Source organism: Simochromis diagramma, unplaced genomic scaffold, assembly GCF_900408965.1.
Source record: "Simochromis diagramma unplaced genomic scaffold, fSimDia1.1 OVJJ01000304.1, whole genome shotgun sequence".
NCBI lineage: Eukaryota > Metazoa > Chordata > Actinopteri > Cichliformes > Cichlidae > Simochromis > Simochromis diagramma.
Genome location: NW_024387030.1, coordinates 4,796,164 through 4,814,503, shown reverse-complemented (window position 1 = coordinate 4,814,503; position 18,340 = coordinate 4,796,164). Strand labels below are relative to the sequence as shown.

Here is an 18,340-nt window from a genome sequence, read left to right as displayed (position 1 = left end):
AGATGACTTCCTTCTTGAGTTATTGCATTCGCGAGATTTTCAGAAAGCTTGACCTGAGATGTGAACTTGAATTTTAGTAGATACACCTATGGTATCGTTTTGAAACTCTCACTCACTCACTATGTATTAACAGACCTCTCTGCATTGAATCATATCTGTTATTAACCTCTGTCTCTCTTCCACAGCATGTCTTTTATCCTGTCTTCCTTCTCTCACCCCAACCGGTCGCAGCAGATGGCCCCGCCCCTCCCTGAGCCTGGTTCTGCTGGAGGTTTCTTCCTGTTAAAAGGGAGTTTTTCCTTCCAAAGTGCTGCTCATAGGGGGTCATATGATTGTTGGGTTTTTCTCTGTATCTATGAAGCGCCTTGAGGCGACTTATGTTGTGATTTGGCGCTATATAAATAAAATTGAATTGAATTGAATTGAAACTCCTACGTCGCTTCATCCTCGAGTTTTTGCATTCACAAATTTGGTTGTCCATCTTGCCTGCCCACCTGGTAGGGTAACAACAATACCCCATCAGCCTTTAAAGGCTGAGGGATAGAAAGGCATAAAAATTATGCTAATGGACGACCTATTTGACTAGTGAAACCATTCCTTTTATGGTCTAAACTTCTTAAGTTGTAAACCTGCATTCTTTCAAACAGCCAGCAGAGGGCGACTACTATGGCTCCAAAAACACTTGAGGTTGCGCAGAAGTCTTTGTGACTTCAGTAAACACTTTCCTGATGAGTTTATGGGCTCAGTTCATATTGACAACATTAGTTCTTCCAAGAGTTGGCAAGAAGAACTACACGGTATACGCTCAATGGCTAACCGACCCGTCAACCACAAGTCATTTGCCAACGAATATGTGGTTCCTCAGGGATGGACGTGTTATCCACCCCTTAGCTCAAGGCTCTAAGCAGGACTTAACAAACCAATGGGAAACATCACGGTGGCTACACCCACCTGTCTATGAGAGACACACACAGACAGTTTTCCGATGCTAGGGCTAGTGAGCCAGTCAGACCTACAATACACTGGCTGAAATGCTGCAGTGCACTATTTTCTCTTGAGCCCTTGCCCACAAAAACATCTAGCAGATATTGTGTGTAGACTGTCAGAATTCCTTGTCTCCTACCACCCAGCTTGCAGAGTATAAACAACCTTTTGGCTCTGAGCAAAACTAGCTCTGAGAACCAAAACCTAATTTTGGTGATTTATTAAAGGTTGATGAAATGTCTGATGAAAATCGAGGCAAGTATTCACAATGCAGACAAATCCAGCCCCAGCTCTAGAAAATATTTTGTCCCTCCATGCCAGTAGATGGATCATAAAATAAAAATAAAATAAATAAAAAGATATGATCACATGACCTCTAAATTTTTAGGTGTCCTCTTCGACTATTCTCATGTTCAGTAATTGCTGAATGTCAGACCTGAATACAGGACAGCACTGTATTGCTGTTACATAATTCACAGAGAAAAGTCAAGGAATAGGTGCCCTCAGGGTAAACTACCACTCAACCAGTAAAATGCAGTTTCAGTATATAGGAGCCATTACTTGAATTCACTGGGGTGGTGAATTTTCAATGGTGATATATACATATATTTTTAGGATTTTAATTTTAAAATCATTTTGCATCTAAAATTTAGGCTGGAGTACGCACCCCTTCTCAAACTGCTCTCAAATGCCTGTGCATATTTATGTCAGACTTAGGATGTAATTGCTTAACCTGGCACGGGTTGGCACATTTCTGTTTTATTTTTTCCAAGCAGTTCCACAGAAGGCTGTTTGTTGCCTTTGGCTCTGCGTGTTTCTCCTGTTTATTCAATGGCATCTCATTTCAAAGTGTCACACGCACACACACTTTACTGGTCCAACACCTGGTATGTAGTATCTTCTTTTACTTCAGCTCTGTTAAAAGTTGCATTACTGCCACCTTTGGAAGTTGTAGCACATTACATCCTACAAACCAGCAGTAAAAACAACATATTTCATATAATAAAACAGTTAACAGTTAATATTTAATAACATTAACTATTTAATTTATATTTTTAGCTTACAAAATTTAATAATCACAAAGATACCCATCACCTCTCGTTGCTGACTCTGGATTTATAATTCATAAGTCCTGTGTCATCATTCTATTGTTGTTGCCAAGGTTAAATCATTCTGCATCAATACCAGTATGCGATATATTTTCAGGTCCTTTGAATTTAAATACACTGGATTAGAGTTGGCTAGGTTTGCAAAGTGGCAACATGTGAAAGCACACAATATAAAACCTTCTCTTTCATCTTATAAAGGAAATTAATATGCTTAAAGTTAAAAGAATGTCCAGGTTTCCTTGTGTTTGCCTTTTTCCCCTAGCTTAAACTAAATATATTTTTGTAATCTGTAAATTGATTCAGAATGATCACATCCTTCACAGTTTGAATATGCCACTTTTCTTTCTTTCTCTACAACAAAAATTAGTAACAGAAAGCTCCAAGAGAAAAGATTCAGGGCGTTCTCAGTGAACACCTTAAGCTCGGCTACTTTTATGGAAAAACTGCTTTAACAGTCATAGCATCTGGCATCCATGTGGCTCAGAGGAAGGACTGAGAGCTCACACACATATCTTACACTGCCGGCATTGCCAGACATGTTAGGACAGAGTCAGCAGTCGCTCCCTTCCCTCCCCGCCCAGCATTTAATCTTGGACTCTGCATGAGTAACCTCACAAACCTAGCAATCGCAGTGCAATTCACCACAGAGACGTCAACCCGACCATTACATATGCTTGAAATAGCACAAATAGCCTTAAAGGAGAGGGTTAAAAAATGAGCTGCAATTATAACAAAACCCCAACCAAAACCGGTTGTTTTGTTTCAAGCAAAGTGCTCCATTATAACTGCATGAAAATGTTTGCACAGGTGATCTAATCTGTTTCCTGTGTGCAACTACAAGGATTGTCTTCCAGTTCCTTACACTGTCACACTAGGGGAGAACCACAACACTTTTTTTTTGTTTTGTTTTGTTTTTTTCTCTGGAAAAATGCTTGAACTGTGCGGACCTCCTGGACACCATTTTTTATTTTTTATTTTTAAAAAGAAAGGAAAACAAGAGCGCTAACCTGATCACCTGGTTGCATGCCAGCTACGAAGGGCTCTGGAGCATGAAAATGACCTCAACGGAAAGACAAAGTAGAGATAATTGGGCCAGTGTGTTCAGCCATCATCAAACCCATACAACACTTACAGCTGGAATTACATCATAGCATGCTGAGAAATAAATACACTTTTTCCTAACGGCTTTCTTTAGTTTCTCACTATCCGGTGTTACTGACCCACCAGTGGTCCCTTGTTTCTGTAACTCATCTCACAATCAGTCCTACCAAAAACCAACAAACCAGCCTTCAGGAAACACCAAGAGCTGCATTGAGAAATAAGCCGATAATATCCTCAGGGGATGCCGGCAGGTTAAATCTCTCAGGTCCACTTCCTCAAAAAGACATGAGCTTCACTAAAGAGCCCAGCTAGCAGAGGAAAAACACAATCCAAGGAAGAAGGACATGGGAAGACAAATGCAGGAAGAGCTGACCCATTTTTTCCCCTTCTATCTCCTTAGCACACTTAAGCCTTTCAGCTGAGGTAAAAGTATACCACCCTGATGTTTTTGCTTAACATTTTTGCTGTTTTTGTCCTGTCAGAGCCAAAGTGTGTTCATGACTCTTGAGGCAATAAAACCAGTCAATTGTGAGAATTACAAAGATAAATAAACAGCTTCTCTGGTAATTAGGTTAGTTTAAAACTGGCCTTTCCTGAGATACAAGCTACCTGGAGCAGCTATCTGGGCTAGATAGTAGATAGTGATGGCAGCAGAGAGCCGAGGGCACCTGTATAACTAACAGAAAAATAGATTTGAGGGTGTATACACCCTCACACTGTAGACACTGTGCAGATAATACATGCAAGATGGCAAGAGATAAAGTTTCTCATACTTCATGGCAATAACAGTAATTTCACCCTTTCTTGTGTATGTGTATCACATGGTCCTGAAACTCAAACACAGTTTCACCTTATCTTCTAGCAACAAAACCAAGGGCAGATAAAGAGAAGAGCCTTTTTAAAACACGCTTCCTAAATGGTATGATAATCCCCACATTGCATTATGTCATGCTTCTTTAGGAGAATTTGCATTGCAAGTTGAGAGTTATGTAAAATACAGGTAACGGGTTATCTTCAGTTACCTACAAAGAACACCACAGGAGTTTTCCTCTTCAGCTTTGTTACTATATGTAGGCATTTTGTACTCACTGCAGAGATTTAGTATCAAAGAAAGCCAGCCCCAAGGCTAAGGATTCAGTTGAGCTTCTGATGCTTAGTGTAAAACTGCAGAGATCATTGAAAGATTCAGAAAAACAATCAGTAAAACATTCAGTGAAGTAATGTCAAGTGCTGTTTATGGTTTTTTTAACAGAAAGGTAAAGCTAAGGGTAAAAGTTTTAGAAGGAGCTCAAAAAACATAACAGAAAACATTACACTCACAAAGTTTTAGTGCAGTTAGAGAGGGGGGATTGCCTTGTGAAATTATTGACCATCCCGTCACACATTCCTACAGACTTGCATGAATGAGTCACCCACACACGCACACACACCAACCAACCACCTTTGTTCAGTCATTTCCTTTTTGTTTCTAACACCAGCACTGCTCTTCCCGTGCAGACAGCACCTGCACTATCCCCCTCTCCCATTCACTTTGCTCTATATACACTATACACCACTGAGCCAAGATAGTGTCACCATATCAAAAAACATGGCTTGTTTTTCTTCCGTTCTCCCTTACAGCTGGACCAGAGACCTGGATAGCAGGTTGTATTTGGGGAATGGTCCAAGCAAAGTATCTGAATAAGCTGCCATATGTAGTGGAGAGATTTCCTAACGTTATCAGGGGGATCCCCCTTGCCTGACTATGCTGGTGTCTTCAGAGGCAGCCAGCGTGACAAGTGCAGTAATCATCACTGTGCAATGTTTATGCATTGTGCAAGAATGTTTATTACATTGCATTAATGTCCCTATTAGAGCTTGGCAAAGAAAACGAATGACAAATTAGTTAACATCAGTCCAGCTGAGAAAGCGTCGTTTCTGCTTTGGCTTCTTCTGAAATGAGGTCATTTAAATCAGAAAATGGACAATAAACCAAGGACCCATGCAACATTTTTAGCTTTAAATAAGCAACACCTTTCCATAAACAGAATCCATAGATTCCCATTCTCCTTTGTGTCTTGATTGCCCTTTGGTCTAATATTAAACAGAGGGGGAAATTGCTGGCATTCCTGTGCGCTAAGACAACAACTTTGCAATTTGCTTAAAAGAAAACAAAAGGGGGATTTGAAGCAACAAACAACCGGGATAGGACTGCAATAGGACACGCATACTTTTTTGCCATTTACGTCCCCACAGCCACACGTGTGCGGTATTTACACAACAATAATAAATCCTGGATGTTAGTCATTTTACTGTTAAACAGGACTGGATAAAAACACAACCCCCAAAACGAGATATCCGCTTCTTAATGATGGGACCAGGTTTCTGGTAATGATGACAGAAGATGGGTGAAGACGTGCAAATAAAATAACTCGTCATGTACCCTGAACAAGCTGTCTTCAAGTCGTGAAGGTAAAGGTAAATAGCAGCGACTAAGTCCACGATACTCATATTTCAGGGCAACATTCCCAGTCAAATATCCTGGCAGCATCCCAGTTGATGAAGCAACGCAACTAATCTGCCCAGACTTTGCGGCAACGAATTTGAACATCTTGACCCGGAGAAAAGACGCCACAGCCCCGCTAGCTAAAGTCCTAACCGTTAGTAATCCCCCCGCGTTAAGTCATAAAAACGGCTAAAGGTATTCAAAGCATTTGGCCGGCGATGTAAAACTCACCTTTAATGACAAAACAAGTTATTCCCCTTTGAAGTGGTTAATCCAAAAGGAGTTTTTTTTTTCCGAAAAGAAAAAAAGAAAAAGAAATCCACAGTTTAGAAAGACTTCAGTAAGTTTTTAGGAAGAGTAGTCGTTCGGCCGCCTTCGGCTGGAGCCACACTGTCCGCGCTGGAGCTCCACATAGGAATACATGTGCGGTGAAGGGACGAGTGAGAGGAGGGAACCGGGATGCAGATGTGGATTTTCTGTTTACATGACCCAACAAAATAAAGCCAAACGACTATTGGCAACATATGTCAATATCCCAAAAGTATACTCAGTAATGTGCCCGGGGACAGTTTATGCCTGTTAATATCGAGAATTGCCGTGGAGCTTGTAGTGCATCCCCCCTAATAGAGGTCTGATTTGGTATCTTCCACGGCCGCCTCTCATTCCATTCCTCCCAGTGTAAGACTCAACTCTGCCGCATTAAATTTGGAAGTCGCAGCAGGGAGATCGCGATAAAATAGTAACGGCGTCGTTCGTATGTATTAAAAGCCTAGCTCAAAAAGTTTGAGATGTAGGGCACTTTGTTTTATTTCAGGATCACCAGCTGTTTTGGTCTTCTTCTCCTCTTGCACTGTTATTGAACATGCAGTAACGGGCAGTATTTTCCACACGGATAAAGGAAGGATACAAAAACCTATTTTATAAAACGTCCAATCATGTGATATTATAGGTCATAAAATTATCATAAGGTGACTTTGAGCTCAACGCACTTAATTTTGAACTGTAAATGTGGATGTTAGCACATAGCAAGTCAGTTTTATCAGTTAAGAAAACAAATTGCACAGCATAAATTGCTTAGAATAAATAAAGAATAATATACGCTAATTTTACTGATTTTTAAACCTGGGCAAAATGCATATAATGAGAGTAAAGGTTAGCCAGCCCTAAAAATGATTGTAATAACTTAATAACTGTACATATGCTTCATATTCATGTTTATTCATTCCAGTTATTTGTGTACTGCATCCTCACCAAAGGGTGTGCTTGGGGAACCCAGCTCCACCTTTGTGATGTCAGGCAGTGGTTGCTTAAAAGACAACAAAAAATTAGGGAGAGCCCCTTTTAGGTGACATGCTGACCTGTAATTAGTGTGTGGGGGCTCCCACTCTGCTGCAATTGCTTGTCAGGGGAGAAAAAAGACGAGTGTCAAACATGAAAAGGGGCTTGGAAGTGTGCCTGGTCAAGCCAGGCTAAAACCCCCATCTAGTCCAGACTGCGCAGAGCTTAGCTTTGAAGTGACATCAGAAAGGGACCTGTGAACAACAAAGCAACCCACAGGCCATTATCTTCAAAAAAGAAAAGGAGGAAAAGCCACAAATCCCAAATCCAGGATGAAACACTGATCAGGTTACTGTCGTGTTTGAAGATAAGTTCAGAAGTTGGTGGTGACACCTCTGCAACATCATTAATTCTTGTTGTGCAAGTACTTTGCGCAGCCCTCTCCCATTTTCTCACTAAATGCAAAACCACTGGAACAAATGCCACTCCAAATGTGACATACCTGACATATTCCACAGCTTATTTCCACCCCGTCTGCCTCCTTCTTAAACCGCAGAGTGCTTCCAGCCTTTGTCTCCCTGTCTTGATTTGATTAGCTGGGTCTGGCCAGACTGGAGGTGCAAAGGAGGGGGAGCTTTTTGTTGAGGCAGTATCTGGCTAATTGACATAACTCTTTCTGCTTTTCTATCTCCCCAGGGGAAGATGAACAGCTCCCCCACCAGACTTTAGTCTCAGTGGAGAGTCCTTGCCATCAGCTCTTCCTTTGGCTTAATATGACGCACATAGCCACTCTGTATACTCAAAGCAAGGTAAAAAGAAAGACATTATAATATTCTCCTGTGGAGTGATAATCTGCAGTGGTGATTTGGAATTTATTTGGTGCACAAGAAGGGACACAAAAATAACCCCTGCAAGAATGCTCTGGATCATCAGCTTATAAATGTTCCATACTTTCCAAAAGAGCTTACGGATGAGCATGCACAGACTGGTTTCACCGTCTAGATAGCTAAAACTAAATGACTTGAGCATGCAGTCATTACTGGACTGCATGAATTTTATTTCTTAAGGACATTAATATGTTATACCATCCTCTGCTCTTATTGCTTTTACTTTCTTAAAATATTTTGGACCAGAGAGTCATGTAGAAAAAAACAATACACCTGGGATCACTTTATTTAACTTCCATCTTATACTTGTGGAGAACAGCATGGTTCTTTTTATAAGATAATAGTGTCAAAATTACCCGAGAGTAAACAATGACATGTCACAAGTTACAAGTTGCAACTTGTATGCTGCACATTTTGTGAAATGTGCCCTGGGGACCTAAAGTAGTTCTGCAGCATGCACTGTAAGTCTGCGCTCTGCAAAGCTATTCTTCTGGGTGCAGCTTTGCACTCAGAAATGATGCTATAGTGAAATAGGACAGGGACAAACAGCCTGTAGAATCAAAGGTGGGAGGGCACTGTTGCCTAAGATATCTATGTAAATAGATGAAAACAAGCAAATAGGGGATTTCACACACATGCTTGGTAAGTTACCATTGTCAGTGCAGGTATTATGAGAAACAGGTTGGGGAATTTATCGTCAGAAATCATAATCTGTCATTTATTTGAGTAGCGCTTTGATGTTGCCAACCATCCATTACCAACATTTAACAGAAACCTTATTTTGCCTTCTCGCTGAGCAGCTATTTACGTTTGAGCTGAACTCTATCGGCTTTTTGTTATCTTTTCCCCGTCTCTGCCTTCAAAAGAATGCTTGTACTTGTTCTGTTAAATACAACAGCCTGGACTCTAAGAAGCTGAGCATGCATTCAGAGCTCAGCAGATGTTCTCTAATTGTGGTCATTTGCTCATCTGTTATGCAAGGGTGCATACCAAATGTATTAAGCAGCATCAGAAGAGGAATGAAGAGGAGTACAAACATCTCTGTTTCAAGTATTGCTGCTCTTTTGTTTGTTTTATGTAGTGTCCTTTGAATGCATTCTCAGGCAGTAAGGCAGATGGCTGGTCAGTTACACGATGCTATGGACTCAATATTCTCACTCCCTGGGGAAATCTCAGGGAAATAGGAGTGGGGTATCTGCATGGAAGATAACTTAAGTGTTATGGGGAGAGGAAGGCTTTGAGATGCTCTGGTGTGCTGTAATTTTACCGAAGTGCAATAATGAAACAGATTACTGAAAGTTTTAAGAACGAACTTCATCATCCTGCAAAACTGGAAGAAAAGATGGGTGGTAATCCCAAAGCCCTGGTGCAGTATAAAGTTAGTCCAAGAGCAATTCTGAAGAAACATGCTGAGTTTCCTGCAGCCACATAGAAAATAGAGGTCATTGATCTGAATTATTGTGCCAAGGCCGTCTTCAGATACTGTCTGAGAACCCTGTGGCATCAGTAGTGGCACTGCAAGCTGAAATAAAAAGTTTATTATGCTGTCTCGTGGTGCAGGTTTTGATAGCAAATCTCACTAATCATCCAAGACTTGTCTCCGTTTGTTCTCAAAATGTGATTCTCCAGCATCGAGCAAGACAATCGCCGCTGTATTGTTGAAACAAAAGCAACAAGCATGTCCCGCTAAAAAAGGTTCAAGTCACTCGCACATTGCTCACAGTCACTGGCTCGTCTCACAATGCACTTTACACTGGACGTTGAATGCTGCGGCTCAGAGAACAGGAGAGAAAGTGACAGAGGAAAACATATAAACAAAGAAACAAAGTGAGAGAAAGAGAGCTGTAGATGGGGGTGGAAGAGTGAGGTCACCAGATGGTACAGTGAAAAGAATGCACAATGGTAACACAACACTGCTTTCTTTCAGTGTGCTCTTGTAATCCCAAACTGCAATACTATATGCAATGCACATGCCGACTATAACATAATGTTGGCATTAGTGGAACAGGAATGAATAAAGCACCAGTCTAAGAAGCCTTATGTTATAGAGAGTTTTATCAGTGATAACACACAAACAATGTTTGTATTGATCCAATTTGTATCATGTAAAATAAGTCTGGGAAGAAGAAAAGGCTGTAGATAAATGTATGGCATTGGTAACTGGTAATAAAATAAAACACACACAGCTCTCTGACTAGCCTCTTGTCCATGAGCAGTGAGCTGTTTTTTTTGTTTTTCTTTTTCATTTCTCTTTCTGAAATGCTCGAACATGACGCCGCCCATATCAGGAGCTGACACCGTGTCTATATTTGTATTAGACAGCAGAATTTAACAGGACAAAACAGACAATATATTGTTACAAAAACCTCTAATGAGGGCAGAATTGTTGCGCTTTTTGCTTTAAATTCATAAACTGAAGTTTTAAATTGAACTGAGCATGATTTTCAGCAACAGTTTATTATTGTTACTTTTATAAAATTTAATGTATTTTTCTCACTGAGGATCATATGAATGTGCAGGGATGCTCTGTGGAAACATGAGCCACAAAGTATACAGTATGTGTCTGCGTGTGTGTTGTCACAGTGGGTTGTTGTTTTGTTTTGGTATGGCATCCACGTGGCTAATGTAGCAACATGGGGTCACGCTAGTGCGATCAGTACGGGCCAGATCTGAGCACCAGCTGTCATACCTGGCCATGTCCCCATTCACACAGCCAGCTGGCGCTTTATCAGCTCTGCTGCATTACTTGTCTGTTCAGAACTATTATTATGAGTATTACAGGCACCACATTTCATTTAAGGACCATCATTTCTGGAGGTGCCTTTACTGCCATACAGGAATGTCTGTAATATTTTTCCATGGATGAAAACAAACATTTGCCTTGGGTATAAAAAGAACATCTTAGACAGGCAGAGTTTCACAGAAGTAAAAAAGAGCAGCGGTTCACCAAGATTTTAAAAAACTGCACTCAATAATGTTCCTCAGCATAAAAATACTTTAAATACTCTTCATCTAAAGTACATTATATTATCAAAAGATTGAATCTACAGAAATCTCTGTGCGCAAACAAGGCTGAAAATCAATATTGGATGCTTGTGTGGCATGCAGGCGTCACTGCATTAGAAACAGGCATAATTCTGCCATGGAAATTACTGTGTGAACTCAGGAACCCTCCTATAATTAATTGTCTCTGACTACAGTTCACTGTATCATCCACAAATACAGGTTAAAGTTCTGTTGTGCAAAGAATAAGTTATATGTGAACATGATCCAGTAATGCTGCTGTCTTTTCTGGGTCGAAGTGGAAAACTGTTTAAAACAGAAATGTAATTTCATTTTAGAAAGCATGGAAATCGCTTCCAATGATCTCCTTATCAGTGCTCAGTTCATAAACCTGCATCTCTGGTGTTACTCTCCAGCGAGTAGTGCGGTGCTCTAAACGGATAATTGGAGGTGAGCTTCCCTCCCTCCAAGACATCTACAGGAAGCGGTGCCTGAGGAAAGCGGGGAGGATCATCAAGGACTCCAGTCACCCCAGCCATAAACTGTTCAGACTACTTCCATCAGGAAGGAGGTTCTGCAGCATCCGGTCCCGTACCAGCAGACTGAGAGACAGCTTTTTCCATCAGGCCATCAGACTGCTGAACACGTCATAGACACCTCAGCTTCACTACTGGAACTTTAACATTATGCACTCCATACTGTACAGTAATGCCACTGTTTTGCACATGTCTCACTCTGTATATTTTATTTTATATATTTTATTTATTGTTTACTCTATTTAATTTGGAAAATATGTGTACACACACACACACACACACACACACACACACGTAGAAAAATATTTAGTATACACATCCAGAAATGCATATACTATTATATATTGTACATATATTTATTAGTTTCAGATGTAGCCATTCTTGTATTTTGCTTGTTTACATTATTGTATTTTGCACAACTCTGTTGCTTGTGAAGCTCGCACACAAGAATTTCACTCACATGTGCTGTACCAATGTACCTGCACATGTCACAGGCTGGGTCTCCGACCCAGCACTCTGAGTTTTCTTTGTATTTTTTGATATGTTATTAGTTTTTGTGTTATTTCCTATTTTGCCTTTAGTTTAGGCAGTTATTGGTTATTGTTCCTGGGTTTTCTATGTTTTGGGGTTTGGTATTTATTCATCACGTATTAGGTCTGTTAAGTTGTGTTGTCATGTTTAGTTTTAGTATTTCCTGTTTTATTCTGACAATGTCATGTGTTCTCTGTTAATTGTATTTAGCTTTTCTCTCCTGGTCCTGTCATTAGGTTTATGGCTGTCAGCTGTTTCCCCATGTTTCCACTTCCCCTTATCACCTCATGTCTGTATTTAAGCCTTTTGTTTTCTTCATGCCATTGTCGGGTCGTCTGTTTATTCTGCCCTAGTTCTAGCCTGGTTCTGTTTATTTTGACCTCAGTCTTAGTTATGGTTTTCATCTGTTATTCATCATTAGTCTTAGTCATAGTATTTGCTGGTTTTTTTCCATCACAGTCATAGTTTAGGTTTTGGTCTCAGTACCGTTTAGTGTTTTGTTTCTTAGTGTTTTGTCAGTTTACTTTGGTTTCCTGGTTTACTCCTGCCGTCATCTAATAAAGGATCACTTTTTCTGCTCAAACTTTCAACTACTCGTCATCATCTGCTTTTGGGTCCTGTTTCCACACACATCGGCGCACTCCGCCGTGACAGCACATGTGATGTGACAATAAAAGTGATTTGATTTGATTTGATTTGATTATATGGGTGCATTAGTATCTATGGAATTGGCACCTTGCACATCTGTAAAGGCATCAGTGCTGAAAGATATAAGAGCAACATATGCTCCGGTCCAGATAATGTCTTTTTCAGGGCAGCTAGAGTCTTATATCAGACAGGAATGCGACAGGAATTGGTGACCTTTGAACCATTTGCTTTGTCCTTGTAATTCAGTCACCGCAGGTGTCACTTTACATGGTGAATATCCCTCTGTAGCACAATCAAACACTGACTGGAACCACATTTAGCACTTACCACCATAAAGACTACTGATGTTGACATGTTTTGCATTATTCATTAAAAGTATTGGATGCTTTTGGATGATGCAAAATCTATCTGTGCTTTGACCATGCATAGCCTTTCTGACCAATAACAGATCACAACAGATGCTTACATAAGAGACTATTAAGAAAATGGCTAATGGCTTTTTATAACAGTAATAAAGAATTATTGATTTTCTCTTTCTGGCAGTGATGGTTTACCAAAGATCATGGCTTCACTTTAACTTGATTCTGGCCAGTCACGGCTGGTATTTGTGCCTTTGAGCAAGGTTGGAGAGAAGAATGGGCCAAATTTATAATCAGTTTTACCATAAATAGTTAGATTTCAGTGAGAATCTGCTTCCAGCATTTACTGTAAATATGTGCTGAACATTTTATCATGAATAGCACCCAGCTGAAGTGTGAGAGTTCACCGTCTATGCTATTAATAACTCCAGTATTTTAATATAGTGTGTTGTCTGGAAGTCAAGGTTAAAATGTGTCAGTGAAAAGCTCCTGAGCTAGCAGTTGCCTTGTGACTGATGTTGTCTGCACACACACAGGACACCTTGAGAACACCTCTTCCCCCAGGTGAATAGCCATCATTACCCAACCCTGAAAGCCTAGGTTTATTGTTACTTCCTAAACAGAGAAACACATCCGCAGTCCATTGACATGAATTAAGATGTTTACCGTTTGGTGAAAACTCAACAGCAGCTCTCAATCAGTGGGTTATTGTCTGTCCCACCACAGGTCACTGGTAGTTCCTGAGTCATAAATCACCTGGGCTAATCTTGTCCAACATCTCGAACCAGTTTTACGCTGGATTTTCACAGCAGGGATGAGAATATCTGTTGTTGGGATTAGTACTGATTGCAATCACTGGTACTTCCCAGCTGCAAGGGTCACGGAAGAGGCCATGAGAGGCCGGAGGCTCGGGAGCAACTAAACAACACCTCCCGTCCCCACCTCCACTGCATGAAATGTGTCTGTTTGTTATCTCTCATCTCCACAGTTAACTTTGCTATCTGCACCTGACTGTTAATCTATCATCTCACAGAGTAAATATCAGCATATGCAAGTTAAGGCTGTGAACAGCGGTGAGCATATGTTGAACTCGGTATCTGCAGCTCACTTCCCTTTCACTGCAACAAAAACATTCTCAAAAGGATGGTTGGCAACTAATGGCACTTCATCTCAAATCCTGAATTTAAAATTTGCCTCTTTATCGGATGTTTTTTTTCTCCCTTTTTTTGTTTTTTAAAAGAGCTTCCTTCATCTTTCACTGGTTAAAGAATAGAGTTAAGTCGTCTGAATCAAGTGTGGATATGGGCAGATCAGAGATTAAGAAATAAAGAGCAAACTGCATGTTTTTCTGTTCACATCAAACATCAACCATCAGATCAGATATGACACATTAAGTTCCCGTTTAAATCTTTGCTTATGTCTGTTCTGTTATGAGAAGCACAAAATCCTTTCATGTTCCCTTCGTATCATAACTCATTTGTGCCTGAACCGAGACAGAAGGGTCACAAAGACAGGAGATAATGAGATACAAAGGGTACGATATCCTTGAGCGACACTGCATTTATTATCTGTGCTGAGTCTAAATCTGAGTTAGATGCTGTTTCCTGTAAACTAAAACACATCTGATACAAGACAAAACAGGATAAAATAGAGGACAAAGGCGACATAAAGTAATTACTGAGTTGTGCAGAGAAACGAGAAGGGGTGAGAGCAAATATTTGCCCTCGCTCGAAGCATGTTTGGGTTTCGGCCACCTCAACCAGTCCAAAGTCTAGAATCTAAAATTGGACTTTTACTTCTCTGAACTCTGCTTGCCAGTCAAAACTAAAGCAGGCAAAACCCATGAGTTCAAACACAGCGGAGGTTCAAAACCACAGGTGTTGTTTGACTGTGAATTCCTACACGCTATCATTTTTGTTGCCGGGATAAAAGGAAGATATGATATTCTGAGTGTCGGCACGAAGGAGTCTAAATCTTGTTGACGCATGTTCTCAAGGCTGAGAAACCTTCCCCACCATTCCCTTGTCAGAAACACACAGTATGGAACTCAATGTCCTCCCGCGTGTTTGTCGTTCTGCGTGTTGTGTCTCTGCAAGCAGAGATAGCTGCCGTGCCAGGGACTGGAGGGGAACGAGGAGGACATCGGATTAAATTTACTGGAAGGTGGTGGGTGTGTGATGTTTTGAGGGATTAACAATGAATCAGCAGAATTCCTGATAAGAGAAAACTCTTAAGTCCTAATGTTAATACCACCATACGTGCTTATACGACACCTAAAACGGAAATATTTATGCTTTTAAGCATCTATCCTAGAGATACTAGATTCATACTTCACATTTCATTATTATATAGTACCAACATGTTAAAGTCTTTACTAAAAGAGAAATTATTTAATCTTGGCATGTCTTTAATGAGACTATTGTGTCCTATTCTAAGTTTGAACTTTTCACATTTCCTAACAAGATTTAAATCTGGGATAGTCTTCCTGCTGAATGAATCACTGGCATATTATTTCATTTACACTGGTTTATTTTAGTATCTCATTAACCCTTATTAGCAAAGAAGATAAAACAGTTTCCCTTATGGTAAAAGATAAATCATTGTTATTTGCTGTGATCTCTAACTACATCCAGAGCTAGTACTGGCTGCGGGTCATGTCATGTGTTCACGGGACTTGATGCAGTCCTGTGAAAACTTAAGTACACATTCATTGCTTCCGTGGGATTTAAAGTGGTAAGTAGTAGCCAGGTACTGCTAATCAAATCGTCAGCAAGTGTGACCACCTCCAAAAAGAACCTTTTCTTTTTGGACCATGGTTGGACCAAAAAACCCAAGAGCTACACCCTGGACTCAATAGGCCTCACATAGCAAGTTTTTTTTAAACTTGTAAAGACGGCACAATTTTAAAAAAACAAAAAAAGACTGATCTAGAATGGCTTATTTTGAAGGGTTGACAGGAGAAATCCCCTGATCTTTAAAAACAACATGTCTAATATATTTGAGGCTATAGTGTTTTTATATTTGGTCAGTGAATAATCAACAATCTCATATTAATCTCTATTAGCCTCATTAAACTAGAGACCTGTACCTCAGTCATAACTGAAATACGGTACGGTAACTTATTCTGCAATAGTAAAATGAGGGACTGCTGCAGTTTTTAAATGGTTATAGTTTGTGAGCTTTGGCATTTGTTACCTGACTATGTGAGAAGTTGTTGGTTTTGGATTTTTTTACAAACACGAGTAACCAATAGCTATAATTCCATCCATCCAATTTCTTAAGCACTTCCACATCAATCCACTTCAGGGTCTGAGTGGATACACACTGGTCAAGTCTGCAGTTGATAACAGGGCCGACACAAAGAGACAGACTGCTTTTTTAAGGATCATCAATGAGAAGAAGTCAAAAGTACCTGGGCATGCAAACTGCACATAGAAGGACCGCGACCCAGCCAGGGGATTCTAACCCTGGACCTGCTTTGATGTAAGGCAACAATGATAATGATCAAAGCCCCGTGCCTCCCAGACTGTAAGTCAAAAAGCTTACTGACTGACAGCATTTATCTTCAACACTGGGTCTTAATATACTGAGACATGTACTTCAGTTCTCTCTTACTGAACAAATAAGATCTAAATCTTTGCTAATGTTTTCACCCAGCGATTAGTCGGTTGTTGTGAGGTCAGACAATGCAAATCTGAACTTAACAGATATATCACGTCAGAACCTTTTTATGAGAAACATAACAAATGTGATGTTTGCGATGACTGTGTCAAGCTGACTTCTTTTTCTCTCAGTTCACATGTAAGGGAAACATTGTGTGCATGTGCTCTATCGACATTGATTTAAAGCTGAGACGTTGACGACATAGTGCGTGACTGTACTGTCCTGTTTTCCAGAGAGAAGAGCAGCATGAACCCGTACAAAGGCTCAATGTTTGCATCTTATGCATCCTTCTAAAAAAGCTTGGCACTGACAAGGGAGAGACTAAAAATAGAAGCCAGGATGAAAAGTTTTAAAGCTCTGGGGGGCTGTGTGAGAGAGGAACATTGGTCCTGCTGTGCGTGCACTGTTAAAGGTTTAAAGGTCTGTGCTTTTTTCTTCCCCTGTCTAATGTAAGGGACACAATATTTTAGCTGTACAATAAAGCAGCAACCAGCAAATCATTCTGATGAGCAGCTTGTCTGGCACCAACATCCATACCAAGTTCAAAGTCACAGTCAGTCAGAGACCTGACACTCAAAATAGCTTTATTTGTGCATACAGTTAATTAGATTTTATTTATATAGCACCACATCACTACAACCAGTAACCTCAAGGTGCTTCAGCACAGAGTTTAAGATTTCAAAACTCATCTTGTTATATATCTATTGTCTAACCACTGGTAAGATGATAGTAATGTGCATCTACTCGACACTGAGTGAGGTTGGTGGTTTGTTACTGTCAGTAATTGTAGGGAGGTCTGAAACTGAGAGAGCACAGGGTCATATGTGACATCAGAGAGTGGTGTGGCTGTAAACGTTTACATGCTGCCCATCAATTACATCACCATCTGATGACATCATCTCCCACTGGGATGAGTGAGACGTCCCAGCATCCCCGTGGCTTTTGATTGGCTCTCTGTAGTGGCCATACCCAAGCTCAAGATGCTGGGAGGTAAAATGTGATCTGTGGAGCTATTGTGACAGACCAAAGACCTCACTATGAGCTGCCATCCCTCTGCGTCTTCTTCTGTTTTTGTCTCTGTGTCCCTTGAAATTTGCCAGTCTGCCTGTTATATTTCAGGCAAACTGCAGAGAGAGTCAGAGTTAACAGCTCCTGCCCTGTGACTGCCTGCCCCGCCTTCAAAGCAGACAGTAATCTCAAGATTGACTCAGGCAATAAAAGACAAGTGTGGCCAAAGTAGCTCAGCTTTGATCATGTGTTTCACATCATTTTAAGCCTGTTTTACCCTTCAGGTAGAGTTTCACTTGCTCAAGTGGGCTGTTATTTGAGCTCAAATAATGTTTGTTGTGCAGTTGGGATGTGCAGGTCTTCTGAGCCCCCCAAACGTTTTTCATTGTGAAGAAAGATTTTGTGTTACGTTAAAACTAAATTAACTATATACTACAAAACAATTCTGCAATAAAAATAGTTTATCTTTATGTGAGCCAGATAGGAATGTTAGGACTAGAAGGGTGTGCCAACCTTTGGCAAGCAGGTAACCTGAGGCTGTTCTCCAAATGGTTGTTTCATTTTGTAATGGGACGGGGATCTCAGGATCCAAACAATCCCATTTTGTTGGTACTAAATCAGTATTGTTTCAGTGTTTCTGACCTCATGCGACTGGACAACACTCCACACTTTTGCGCCCAACCATACAATCATGTGTGTAAACTCTCACTCTGCTCATTAATTGGCTTGACTGGTTCAAATAGAACTG

The 18,340-nt window shown here is 40.5% G+C and overlaps 1 protein-coding gene across 1 annotated transcript in view; it reads right to left on the bottom strand.

The window, feature by feature from the left end:
• frmd6 (FERM domain containing 6) overlaps positions 1-6,097 on the bottom strand; it is a 29,748-nt gene extending 23,651 nt beyond the window's left edge. Inside the window, exon 1 of the mRNA XM_040041815.1 lies at positions 5,911-6,097. The gene's annotated coding sequence lies outside the window, so the exon portion shown is untranslated. The remainder of the gene's footprint in view (positions 1-5,910) is intronic.
• Between the last annotated feature and the right edge of the window lie 12,243 nt (positions 6,098-18,340).